This window comes from Hevea brasiliensis, chromosome 8 (assembly GCF_030052815.1).
Source record: "Hevea brasiliensis isolate MT/VB/25A 57/8 chromosome 8, ASM3005281v1, whole genome shotgun sequence".
NCBI lineage: Eukaryota > Viridiplantae > Streptophyta > Magnoliopsida > Malpighiales > Euphorbiaceae > Hevea > Hevea brasiliensis.
Window position 1 is genome coordinate 51,284,437 of NC_079500.1, and position 15,200 is coordinate 51,299,636.

Sequence of the window (15,200 nt, forward strand, 5' to 3'; positions counted from 1 at the left end):
GCCAACATGTTTTAAACACCAAATGTGGTATGTTGGGAGTGCCAAAGTCAATGTACATATTTTCTATCCAAAAGTCAACATTTTTGTTGACCAATGAGGTGAATAGTGACACCAAAACTTGAAATTCACAAATTGAAGAATTTAAAAGTTTCAAATGCCCTAGTATACCTAACAAGATTGGTTTGGATAGTTTGGCATGCCAATAGGGTTCATTTAGCGATCGCACATGGCAATATGCCATTCGTGATTTTATGGCTTTTAGCCATTCGACCTTGTATTGAGCTTTGGCCTTGTGCACGATGTTATCACAATTGTTAGTCGCTCATTGCACACCTAGAGATGCATATGTGACCGATGGTGTGACGGCGAGGTACTTGATACCCGATGCGGTTACCCATTTATCCAGTCCAGTCATCTAGTGTAGGTTACTTGGGCAACCAAATGAAGGAAAATGGGCAAAGTAAAAGAAATAAATGAATGGATATACAAATACATGACAAACAAAACATGCACATGCAATACATATTTATTTTCTGTTATTTCTTGTTATTTTATTATTGCACCACTAAGCATTATTGCTTAGCGCGTTGCTTTTGCCACGCGTAGGTTCTGGAGATACAGATCGTGAGCCCAGTAGACCACGGTGATGGTGAGTCCATCCTGCAGATTACGCAGTGTCCTTGTCACCTCAACTGCGATTGCATTGGTAGGACATTAGGTGTCATTTTGACATTTTGTAACTTAACTTTGTTTTTCTCATATGTAATTAAACTTGTGTAATGTATATTGATGTTTATGTAAATTATGAAAATTGTACTTGTGAATGGAAATGTAAATGTTACTTGTGATTTATATGTGATCATCACATGTGATGGATGATTGAGAACTGGAATTGAAATGTTGTTGAGATCTTAATATTGAGATTTTGTTGATAAATTGAAGTTGGGATTGTTTGGAAATTATTTGGAAGTGTTTTTAACAGGTTCCGAAGAACTGTTTTCTCCATTTTTAGCCGGTACTCCACCGGATTTTCTTTAAAATTTTCGGAACCCCAAATAAATAATAATTTCGATAAATGGCTTAAATAAATCATATTTCATAAATTAGCTTCAAAAGCAGGACACAAATTAAGTAAGGTATATTAGAGTGTGCCAGTACACCATGTGACATAGCTTGCTCGGCTACACTGTAGACGGGTAAGGGGTGTCACACTGGACAACCCCAAATCTTAACATGGTTAAGACTTGGTTATCTTCCATGCCATATCTCATAAGGTGTGGAAGAAACTAATTTTGATGGAATCCTATTCAGAATATACAAAGCTGATTCTAATGCAAATCCCCAAAAGGAGATTGGCATATCAGTATAGCTCATCATACTACGTACCATATCCAATAGGGTATGTTTTCTCCTTTCAGATACACCATTCAGCTGTGGTGTTCCTGGAGGTGTCGGCTGGGAAACAATGCCGTGCTCTCTAAAGTATTCATCAAATTCAGTACTCAAATATTCACCTCCATGATCTGATCAAAGAGCTTTAATACTCTTTCCTGTTTGATTTTCTACTTCAGATTTAAATTCTTTGAACTTTTCAAAGGATTCATGTTTGTATTTCATCAAATACAAATACCCAAACCTTGATTTATCATCAGTAAAGGTAATAAAATAATGTAAGCCCCCTCTAGCCATATCTTTAAATGGACCACATACATCACTATGTATCAGCTCCAAAATATTTTCAGCTTTTAGCCCTTGTCCAACAAAGGGTGATCTAGTCATTTTGCCCTGAAGGCAAGATTCACAAGTTGGAGTAGGCTCAAAGCTCAATGAGGATAGAATCCCTATTTTCTCTAATTTTGTAATCCTATCTTCTGCAACATGACATAACCTTAAGCGCCAAATATATTATGAACTTGAGTTGATTTTCACTATGGCATTGCATTCATTTAGATCACTTGCATTCATTTTGTGTTTGTCATTATTATCCAAATAATAAAGACCATCATTCATATAACCCGAACCAACATATTTATTTCCAAAATAAATATTGCAAACATCATCTGTGAACTGAGATTCATAGCCATTTCTAGTCAAACTAGATATAGAAATGATGTTCTTAAAAGCATTAGGTACATATAAAATATTATCCAAACACAAAACATGTCCAAACATATAAAAAGATTTAGATCTTATGGCTAAAGCTTCAATAGTTGAGCCATTGCCAATCCGGACTCTAACATCTTGAGAACGCAAGCTGCTACTATTTGCTAGTTCCTGCATATCATTAAAAATGTGAGAACTGGCACCAGTATCTAAAACCCAAGCTGTAGATGAACTATGAGTATCATCAAAATCTAAATAACAAGATATGGACATACCTTCCGAAGGTCTATCCTTCTTGTCCTTCAGAGAAGCAAGATACTCTGGGCAGTTCCTTTTCCAGTGCCCATCCTTCTGGTAGTGGAAACACTTTCCTTTGCCTCCATCAGCTTTAGTCTTCCCTTTCTGTTTAGCTATTTTCTTAGAAGGACCAGGAATCTGCGGTTTCTTTTTCTTATTGCCCTTCTTCTTGTTAGACTTTTCAGTAGAAGAAGATGCAATCAAAGCTACCTCTTTTCCTTTATTAGCCGACATGTTCTTTTGGGCAATAACCAGCATGTTGAGTAAACCAGCAAAGGTGCATTCCTGTTTAGTCATATGGAAATTTGTCACAAAATTTCCAAAAGACTTAGGAAGGGACTAAAGGATCAAATCCGTTTGTAGTTGGAAATCCATGTTGAAGTCAAGATGTTCCAACTACTCAATCAGCCGAATCATCATGTGGACATGATTCCCAACATTCTGTCCCTCAGACATCCTCATGCGGAATAGCTGCCTAGATATCTCATACCTAGCATTCCTGCTGTGCTCACCATACAACTCTTGTAGGTGAAAGAGGATCTCACTTGCACTCTGCATGTTCTCATGCTACTTCTGTAACTCATTACTCATGGAAGCAAGCATGTAACACTTAGCTCTCATATCATGCTCCTTCCACTTGTCCAAAGTTTTATGTTCTTCTTGAGTGGCCTCTGGAGGTAAAGGACCAGGAACATTTGAATCTAGAACATATCCTATATGTTCAAGGTTCAGGACAGATTTCAAATTTCTTAGCCAATCGGAGAGATTAGGTCCTGCTAACCTATTGCGATCAAGCCTGCTTGCAAGGATATTAGATGGTGGTGGTTGTTCTGTGCTCATTATTATCAGAAAATTTATTGTAGAAAATGACTAGATTAATTAGTAAATGTATCATGCAATTAACTAAAATGATTATGGTCTTTTAAACAAATTGGTCCTCCCACTAACTTAGCGAATCCTACACTTCCAAAATATAAAATGGAAATCCTAGTTGGATGGATTTCTAGTAGTGATTGAATTCTTATAATTCTATTGATCATCCTCAGGTACATCCGTTATTGTAATTACAATAAACTATAAGTGAGCAACTCCTTGCCCATCACATCTCATGTGAGGTTCAATCCTTTACCTAGCCCATAATGCTCAAAATCTCAGGTACATCCATTATTGACTTATCTTGCATTAGTTAAGTTGATCCCATTGAGCCAGTAATTATGCAAATAATTTTAATATCCTCAGGTTCATCCAATATTGGGCAACAAACTATTTATATATTTACAACATCTCATGCTTAATAATTATTCTTAAGAAAATCTCTTAAATTAATTGCATCTTATACAACTATTTAAAATTTCTTAAAATAATTGCCCCAATGGAGGGCCTATGTTATAATTACTTTAATTATAGCATTTCCAACTTAATCATTTGTTTGAAAGATTTTATGGTCATCCTAATTACTATTAAGGTCTCACTTTGCACATTATCCATTTAGCATGCATATATCATATAATTGCATACATTCCCATACATCTCATGCAATCATGGATAAGCAGTAAATATGGTATGATCATGGACTTTCTAAGAGATTCAATTCTGAGCCACCAAGAATTGAATCAGGGCATTGCTAGGTTCATTTCATTCATTTATTTTACATAATCAACACTTGATCTTGAATTCCTCCCACTGGTCCCACTAATGCTCTTGACCTCCTTGAAATTCTTGCAATCCAATATTACATAGTAATCCTTGGCATACCAAGGCAAATTTACAAGAACTTAAATAAATGAAATTACAACAAAAAAATTATTACAAACTTAATAATACATGCCCAAAATAAATTAAAATTAATTAATTAATTTACAATCACAAAGAAACATAAAAGAAATAAATCCATCACATTGGTCTTTTATAGTCCATGATCATCCATCATGCATATCACTATTTAACAATTAAATAAAACATACATATTTAAATTAAATTGAATATCTCATATTCAACTTAAAAATACAGATTTGAATATGATTCAAATAAATTTAAAAATTCAGATTTGAATCTCATTCAAACAAATTTAAAAATTCAGATTTGAATTAGATTCAAACAACCTTAAAAATTCAGATTTGAATCACATTCAAACATTTCTTAAAAAATCATATTTGAATCACATTCAAATATTTTTTAAAAAATCAGATCTGAATATTATTCAAATAACTTTAAAAATTTAGATTTGAATATGATTCAAACAACTTTAAAAATTCAGATTTGAATCACATTCAAACAACTTTTAAAATTTAGATTTGAATCACATTCAAATAATTTTAAAATTCTGATTTGAATCATAATTTAATTGTGTGATTAAAACTACTAATTAAACACTTTAATTAGTCAAAGAATAGGGCTTAGATCATACAACAATTGCATAATTAAAAGCCAAACCTTAAACCACCCATGGAAGCCAAACCATGCGCACCATTGATGGTGTTTTTCAAGCATGCCGCCACACCTCCATTGCAACCAGCAATGGATAAATCATCTCATGATCAAAACACATAATTAAATCATATAATAAACAATCTAAATGGCAAATATAGTGGCTCTGATACCAATTGAAGGAACAGAAGCATGAAAAACACAAGTTTATACCATTGAATTCAAAAATTTTAACCTAGGGTCACATATATCATGCAAGATTTATTTTTATCTATTTGATTTCAATGATAAACAATCTATTAAAACTCTTTTAATATGTTTTTGGATCTGTATTTGCCATATAAGATTTTAAAATTAATTAGATTAATTTTAGAACCCTAGATTAAATCAAGAATAAACACACTAACCTCTTGATGCACAGTAGTATATTTGCGCCTTTGAGATTCTTCTTCAGGACACCAGATGTTGTCCCTTTAACTTGTCCACACTAAGAACACCTATGGCAGCCCTTGAACAGCTTCTAAAGCTTTTTCTATTAATTAGAAAATCAAGTATTGCCTTTTAAGAGATTAAAGATGTAAACAGGACACTAGAAACGATTTCTAGCATTTTTAATTCAAGAGATTGTTTGCTAATCTCTTGGAATTGATGAGAGATGAAGAAGAAGAGAGGGAGAGCTTTAAAATGGCGGCACCAAGGTTATTTGCTGCTGGTTGTTTATTTTCTTTTCATAGCAACAATTATATAGCTAGGTCAACACATTAAACCCTTGCCATATGTCACCCTTTGATTAGCTCTAGGTTTAAGTGACCCAATCACATTGTGCCAAGTGTCAAACCTATATTGAATCTTGATATTAATCATCTTACATGATTAAAAGACATTTGGCAAGCTTATGTGTAATGCCATATGTCACCATCTCATGGTGCCACGTGTCACACTGTGAAATGACCAAAATGCCCCTATGTCTAATTTTCAGTTCTTAACCCAAAATAATTATTTCTCTTCTTCTAATTAATTAATATCAAATATAAATTAATTAATTAATCTTTATTAATTAATTTCTCATTAATTACATTCATATTTAAACACTTTAAATATAAATTTAACTTATACTGTACATCCAATAACCTAGATTTGGCTTCAAGTCATGCTAGGAACTTTGCAATCTAATTGCAAACCAAACCTATTTAATTAATCAATTAAACTGTTTAATTAATTAATTAAATCATATTTAATTAGGTGATTACTTGTATATGTGTGTGACTTACTAGGCTCATCACTAATTGGCAATGAGATATGATATCAACTCTTAATATCATTAGAACTCTTTCTTACCATAAATGATTTCTCTAAATCATTTTATGCACCTCGTAGACCATGGTTAACACCTAGCATAGCATGCCATGGCCACCCAATTAGTAATAAGGTTTACCTTAAATGAACCTATAATCATATGTTACCATGCACTAGAATCTCTCTATTATAAAATCCCAACTCAAGCTGGAGTCATGGTTTATGTCAAACTCCATTTGCTATGAATATTATATTCTCTTTTAATTCCAGTTCTTGATTAAAAGATTTTCTCATCAGAAACTCTTTCTGAATAAATCTATCTGTCCTGGCCAGGAACTTGAAACATCAAGAACAATTAAATGAACATAGGATTTTATCTCTATTTACTTAGAGGAACAGATTTCATCTTGATCAACACTTACCTCCATATATAACTAGTAGGAGCCAACACATGCCCATATACCCATACACAGTACAAGTATAAAAGCAGTATCAAACTCAAACTACCTATATACAAGATAACTATGCTATCTCAGGTCTAAAGATTATATGCACTGATATGATTTATGATAAAACATTGACAAGAGTAAACTGCATGTGCTTGTCATAAGTGCCACTGGTTCGGCCTACTTATCATGTATAAGTGCGTATCATGTTTGTCATATGGCATGAGACTTACCATTCCATCTTATTTATATCTCATATAAATAACTTGGGAACAAACATGAATACAATCTTTCTGGATAAGTCATGTCCTTATTATAAAGTATCCTCGATTGTGAACCTATTTATGATACTTTGTACTAGAAATACTATCACTCATATTCTTAACAACTTAGGAATAGAATTTCTAACAAAATATCAATGGACCTTTTCTATTACACATAAATATCTTATGTAAACGGAAAAGTGGAAATGCCTTTTATTAATAAAAACATGTGCAAGATACATACTAAATGATATGCTCTAGGGCATATTACTAACAGGATGACCATAAAATCTTCCAAACAAATGATTAAGTTGAATATGCTATAATTAAAGTAATTATAACATGGGCCCTCCATTGGGGCAATTATTTTAAGAAATTGTAAATAGTTGCATATGATGCAATTAATTTAAGAGATTTTCTTAAGAATAATTGTTAAACATGAGATGTTGTAAATATGTAAATGGTTTGGTAGCCAATATTGGATGTACCTGAGGACATTAAAATTATTTGCATAATTACTGGCTCAATGGGATCAACTTAACTAATGCTAGCTAAGTCCATAATGGATGTACCTGAGATTTTGAGCATCAGTTGCTAGGTAAAGGATTGAACCTGTAATACCCCTATGTTTGGTAGTGCGTTCTACTGTTCCGGTGACGATGCCTGTACGGACAGCTAGGATGCTTAGAACTACATTTAAAAGTTAGTGAGGAGACATAAAATAATGAAATACAAGAAAATAAAATACAAGAAAAACAAAGGAAAAATAATAGCAATAAAATATAACCAAGTTAAACGAGCCGAGAACCATAGCGATGGGTGGCCGCATCAGGAAGTTACGGTGTGGACCGTTGACTAGCCCTAGATCGCGGGGAACCCTGGAAAATATTTTTAAGACTTAAATAAACATCTATTGAAGTATAAATGTCATTAGAAATGTCAAAGAAAAATTAATTAATTAGTATGAGGAAAAACAAGAAATCGAAAAAACGACAAAACTCGGTGTTACCAAAAAATCGTGAATGCAACCCGAATAGGGGCATTGTGGTCATTTGACACCCCGAATTATCTGTTGGCCTAAATTTCCATTAAAAATAAATGATATTACACTTTGAAAATATCATGGAAAATTAAAATGGTAGTACATAATTTAAATAGAAAAAGAATGAGGTAAAAAGTTGGAATTGTGAAACTTTGGATTAATTAATCTTAACCACACTTAGTGCTCCACTAAGTGAATTCAGTGGACATTAAAATATCACAAATGGGATAGAATAAGTCATCTTCAACCTCCAGAATTTGCACCAGCCGAAGCTCTCACATGAAAGCTCCCATGGCCAAAGTGAAAACACCTCCATGCACCATGATTTAGCCATAAAAACCTTAAGCTCCCTTTATTAAAATTGACCACCATACCTTGGGAAGCATACTTGGAGCAAGAAAGATAAGTTTTAGTGGTGTTTTGAAGAATTTCAAAAGTGGTAAGTGAGTGTTTTCAATTCTTGTTTCATTAAAAGTGTAACCAAGGTTGTGGGTAGTTAATTTATGGAAGAATTTTTGAAGTTTGATGTTTTAATGGAAATGTACATTTTGGTAGCCATGGAAATTCTGTATATGTAGCTTTTTTTTACTTGTTTATGGTTGTCTAACATGTTGTTATTGATGGCAGCATGGACATGTGTATAATGGTTTGAATTTGGACATGTAAATGAGGTATGTCATGTGGTTAATTATTGTAATCGGACTTGAAAAAATTCTGAGTTATAATGCGTTTGTTGAGAGTGGTTACAAGCTGCTAAAATGACAAAAAATGTGAAGTAAAGTGTGTTAATGTTCTGGTACAAACTAGAATTAGCATGTAAGAATTAATTTGGTAAGTGTTGGATGTGCAATTGGTAAGGATAAAAGGGCAGTGTATGTTTTGGCTTAGAACCTCAAGTGTATGACTCCAATTGATATGAGACCAATTGAAAGTGAAATTAGGCACAAAATTTGCCAACATTCATGAAGAAAGCTTACCAAAATTCTGCCTAGATGGTGACTTGAAAAATGACCAAATCCGGATTAGTGACTTGAAAGCCTGAAAATTGACTATTTGGGCAGTAGTTAGTGTTTTGACCACAACTTACTCAACACAAGTCCAATTGACCTGAAAGTTTTACCATGAATAGTTGAGAAATATATCTACAATTCTTATGAAGACACATAAGCACAAAAATGGCCAGAACCAAGCCGAATAGCTTGCACAATTTCAGGTATAAAAACTGACCGAACCAAAAGTGACCTAAAAATGATCTAAAGTTATCATTTTGATGCATTCTGTCCAGCATTGGTAAATTGACCATAACTTGGTCTACACAACTTAGAATAACCTAAAATTTTGCCCCACGTGTAATAAGACATAGACCTACAAGTTTGTAGTTTGGATCGAAACTCGAAAACTGAGGGAACGAGGTCGTCCGGCTAGGTCAAAATAATACACCGAAATCCAGTAAATTGCAATAAAATGCAATACACTTGAAAATGAAATTGGTAACATATACCAACACTAAAGGGCTCTAAAATGTGACATATTGGTAACATTGGAATTGACTCACTTAGAGTGCATCAAAGGTCAACATTATAAGTTGACTAATGAAATAAATTGAAGGGAATAATACCAAGAAAATTTAGATATTGGATTTTATGGTTGGAAACAAATTCATTGAGTACTAAAACACTTTAAATTGTGTGTTTCAGTTGATAAGGATATTGAGAAGCATAAAGAATATTGAGTCAAGGCCTAGGACCGACTCAAATCAGGTTTTTGCACAACTAGTTTTTAACTGATGTTGTTCTGAATATTTCATATGATTAAATGACATATTTTTCTTATGTATTATGTTTAACAAGCATTGGATTTAATTCAATGAGTATTGCAATTATTATTGTATGTATGAATTTAGCTTTGTGAAATGGTATTTCCACAAGTATTAAGCATTGTTGTGAATTGAATAAATTATGTTTTGGAAAATTTTGATAGAACATGTTTTGAATTGTTATGGGCAATTTGCAGGGAAAAATGCAAATGTATGATTTGAATTGTGATGAGCATAAAAATTATTGGATATTGGAATTGACTTTGAATCGAATTGTATTGTGATTTATGCTTACAAAAAGGATTGTGATATTGTTTTATATCTCACTATAGATGCTTGGCTAGGTTATTACCCGTCTCTCTCATTTGTTGAGAAGACAATGGAGTTAGTTGTGTTTTGATTACCATGGTACGTGCACAGGCTTAGATTCTCCTCTTATTAGAGGTTAGATCTAAGTTTTATGTTATGGCCCTTTTGGAAGATTCATTATTGTGATGTGTACTGTGCACGATGATTCGACCTCCCCGATCTTAGGGAGTTAGAAACTGATTCGACCTCCCCGACCATAGGGAGTTAGAATCACCCCGAAGATGGCCCTTTCAGATTAGTCTTGCATAGTTAGTGAGATAAAGAATAGTTAGTGAGATAAAGAATGGTTTTTTAGATCAAGAATGGTTTTTTAGATAAAGAACGGTTTTCGAGATAAAGAATGTTTTGAATAGTAAAGAATTGTGATTTCAATTATGATTTATGTATAATTGATTTTGTCATAATTACCTTAAATGGTTAGTTATGATTTGATAAATTGAATTTTGTGATCAAAGTCATTTTATACAAATGATTTATATTATTGGCAATGAATATTTTGATTTTTCGAATTTGATAAGTATCCAGATTTCCAAATTATTTACTGTAACTTTTGTTAAGGTATATTATACTATGTTTTAAATTATAGCACCACTGAGTTCACCACTTAGCGATAGCTTTGTATGCTGTCGCAGGTAAAAAAGAGCATAGAGAAATTAAGTAAGCTTCTTTGAAGAGACATTCAGATCAGCTCCAGGTTTACCTATGTACACAGGTTTTGATGTATGTATGTAAATATATGTATGTAAATTATTTGAGCAGTTGTATAAAAACTCTTATAAAATATTTTGGTATGTAATTAAATGTAAATTATTATAATGTAAATTTGAGATTTCATTTACCTGTATAGTTTTGTAATATTAAATTTTGAGTCTTGTAATCAATGAAATGTTTCTTTTATGATGAGGTTGGTTTGAAAATAAATTGATTTGATTATTGCGATTGAATTGTGAGATGAAATTGAAGTTTCTTGGAGTTGTATTTGAGAAAACATATTGGGAGTGTTTTCTTTTTCAGGTTTGAAGAACTGTTTTCTCAAAATACAGCCGGCACTCTGCGGAAAGTTTGAAAAAATTTTATAATACCAGATTTTAATCGATGATTTAAATTTCACGAAAATTATTTTGAAATCCCTTGTAGTATATCTAATGGGTTATCGGTAGGCGAAGTATGGTGTAATACAAGTGATCTAACTCCCTTGTTAGATCTTATGTTAGTATATATACGGGATCATGTTACATCTTATGGGGGAGTAGGGTGTGATAGAACCTCACATGAGATGCGATGGGCAAGGACTTGCTCACTTATTGTTTATTGTAATTCCAATAATAGATGTACCTGAGGATAATCAATAGAATTATAAGAATTCAATCACCCACTAGAAATCCATTCAACTAGGACTTCCGTTTTCTACTTTGGAAGTATAAGATTCGCTAAGTTAGTGGTAGGACCAATTTGATTAAAAGACCATAATCATTTTGATTAATTACATGATACATTTAATAATTAATCTGGTTATTTTCTGCAATTAATTTTCTGATAATAATGAGCACAAGACAACCACCACCATCCGATATCCTTGCATCGTAATAGGTTGATAGGACCTAATCTGTCTAATTGGCTAAGAAATTTAAAACTTGTCCAGAACCTTGAACATATAGGATATGTTATGGACTCAAATGTTCCTGGTCCCTTACCTCCAGAGGCCACTCAAGAGGAATATGAAACTTTGGACAAGTGAAAGGAGCATGATATGAGAGCTAAGTGTTACATGCTTGCTTTCATGAGTAATGAGTTACAGAAGCAGCATGAGAACATGCAGAGTGCGAGTGAGATCCTCCCTCACCTACAAGAGTTGTATGGTGAGCATAGCAGGAATGCTAGGTAGGAGATATCTAGGCAGCTATTCCACATGAGGATGTCTGAGGGACAGAATGTTGGGGATCATGTCCACAAGGTGATTCGGCTAATTGAACAGCTAAAACATCTTTACTTTAACTTGGATTTCTAACTGCAGACGGATTTGATCCTTCAGTCCCTTCCTGAGTCTTTTGGGAATTTTGTGAGAAATTTCCATATGACTAAACAGGAATGAACTTTAGCTGGTTTACTCAACATGCTAGTTATTGCTCTAAAGAATATGCCGGGCAATAAAGGAAAAGAGGTAGCTTTGATTGCATCTTCTTCTGCTGGAAAGTCCAATAAGAAGAAGGATAGTAAGAAATAGAAACCTCAGATTCCTGGTCCTTCCAAGAAAATAGCTAAACAAAAAGGGAGGACTAAAGCTGATGGAGGCAAAGGAACTGGCCAGAGTATCTTGTTTATCTGAAGGACAAGAAATATAGACCTTCGGAAGGTATGTCCATATCTTGTTATTTAGATTCTGATGATACTCATAGTTGATCCACAACTTGGGTTTTAGATACTGGTGCCAATTCTCACATTTCTTATGATATGCAGGAACTAGCAAATAGTAGAGCTTGCGTTCTCAAGATGTTAGAGTCCGGATTGGCAATGGCTCAACTGTTGAAGCTTTAGCCATAAAATCTAAATTTTTTTTTATATGTCTTGACATGTTTTGTGTTTGGATAATATTTTATATGTACCTGATGCTTTTAAGAATATCATTTTATATTTAGTTTGACTAGAAATGGCTATGAATTTCAGTTCACAGATGATGTTTGCAATATTTATTTTGGAAATAAATATGTTGGTTTGGGTTAAATGAATGATGGTCTTTATTATTTGGATAATAATGACAAACACAATATGAATACAAGTGATCTAAATGAATACAATGCCATGGTGAAAATAAACTCAAGTTTAAAATATATTTGGAACTTATGGTTAGGTCATGTAGCAGAAGATAGGATTGCAAAACTAGAGAAAATGGGGATTCTATCCTCATTGGGCTCTGAGCTTACTCCAACTTGTGAATCTTGTCTTCAGGGCAAAATGACTAGATCACTCTTTGTTGGACAAGGGCTAAGAGCTGAAAATATTTTGGAGCTAATACATAGTGATGTATGTCGTCCATTTAAGGAAATGGCTAGAGGCGGTTTTCATTACTTTATTACATTTACTAATGATAAATCAAGGTTTAGGTATTTGTATTTGATGAAATACAAACATGAATCCTTTCAAAAGTTCAAAGAATTTAAATCTGAAGTAAAAAATCAAATAGGAATGAGTATTAAAGCTCTTCGATCAGATCGTGGACGTGAATATTTGAGTACTGAATTTAATGAATACTTGAGAGAGCACGGCATTGTTTCCCAGCTGACTCCTCCAGGAATGCCACAGCTGAATGGTGTATCTAAAAGGAGAAATCGTACCCTATTAGATATGGTACATAGTATGATGAGCTATACTGATATGCCAATCTCCCTTTGGGGATTTGCATTAGAATCAGCTTTGTATATTTTGAATAAGATTCCATCAAAATTAGTTTCTTCCACACATTATGAGAAATGGCATGGAAGGAAACCAAGTCTTAAGCATGTTAAGATTTTGGGTTATCCAGCTTATATCAAATAGCTAAACACTGATGAATTGGAAACTAGATCAGTAAAGGGTCGATTTGTTGGATATCCAAAAGATAGTTTTGGATATTATTTTTATTTGCCTACTTCACAAAAGGTTGTGGTAAGCAGAGATGTCACATTTCTTGAACAATAGTTTGTTCAAGAAAGAGGCAAAGGAAGGCAAATAGAGTTGGAATTGGACAATTCTGATCAACTAACAGATCAAATGGATATAGATCTATCTAGTCAACCTACACCCGTTGATGAAACATCTATAGCTGTTCCTCGTAGAACAACCAGGGTATCTCACCCACTAGTGAGATATGGTTTCCTTCATGAAGAAGAACAAGAGTTGTCTACTCATGAAGAAGTAGATCATGGAGATGATCCACTTACCTATGAAGAAGCTATATCAGACATAGACTCTTCAAAATGGATTAATGCTGTGAAATCCGAGATTGATTCCATGTATAAGAATCAAGTTTTGGATCTTATTGACCCACTTGAAGGTATTGTACCTATAGGGAACAAATGGGTTTTCAAGAAAAAAATTGGTTCTGATAGAAAGGTAGAGACCTATAAGGCAAGGCTAGTAGCGAAAGGGTTTCGCCAAAGGCAAGGAATCAACTATGAGGAGACTTTCTTGCCCGTTGCCATGCTTAAATCAATTAGGATTCCATTAGTAATAGCAGCATAGTATGACTATGAGATTTGACAGGATGTTAAAACAGCTTTTCTCAATGGATACATTGAAGAAAACATTGTCATGGAACAACCTAGGGGTTTTGAAACTCAAGATGGTTCCAAGGTATGCAAGCTAAAGTGATCCATTTATGGGTTGAAACAAGCTTTGAGGAGTTGGAACATCAGTTTTGATAAAGCCATTAAGTCATTTGGTTTTATTAAAAATGAGGATGAGCCATGTGTATATAAAAAGGTTAGTGATAGTGCTATCACTTTCCTTGTCTTATATGTGGATGACATACTGTTGATGGGTAATGACATAGGTATGTTGACAACTGTAAAGGTATGGTTGTCAAATACATTCTCCATGAAAGACTTAGGGGAGGCAACCTATATTCTTGTGATTCGCATCTATAGAGATAGAGTGAAAAGATTAATTGGTTTATACCAAAGTCTATACTTGGAAAAGGTGTTAAAGAGGTTTAACATGCTTGATTCCAAGAGAGGATTATTACCAGTGAGACATGGTATCCACCTTTCTAAAGAGATGTCTCCAAAGACGCTTAAAGAAAGAGATAAAATGGCCAGGATTCCAAATGCTTTGGCTATTGGAAGTTTGATGTATGCAATGTTGTGTACTAGGCCGGATATCGCATATGCTATTAGTTTGACTAGCAAGTATCAATCCAATCTAGGTTTGGAATATGGGATAGCTGTTAAGAATATCCTTAAGTACTTGAGAAGAACTAAGGATTTATTCTTAATTTATAGAGGTGGAGACTTATAATTGGATGGTTACACTGATTCTGATTTCCAATCAAATATCAATGATAGAAAGTCTACCTCTGGATATGTGTTCATTTGTAATGGAGCTGCAGTCAGTTAGAAGAGTTCTAAACAGAGTACGACTACAGATTCCACTACCGAGGCTAAGTA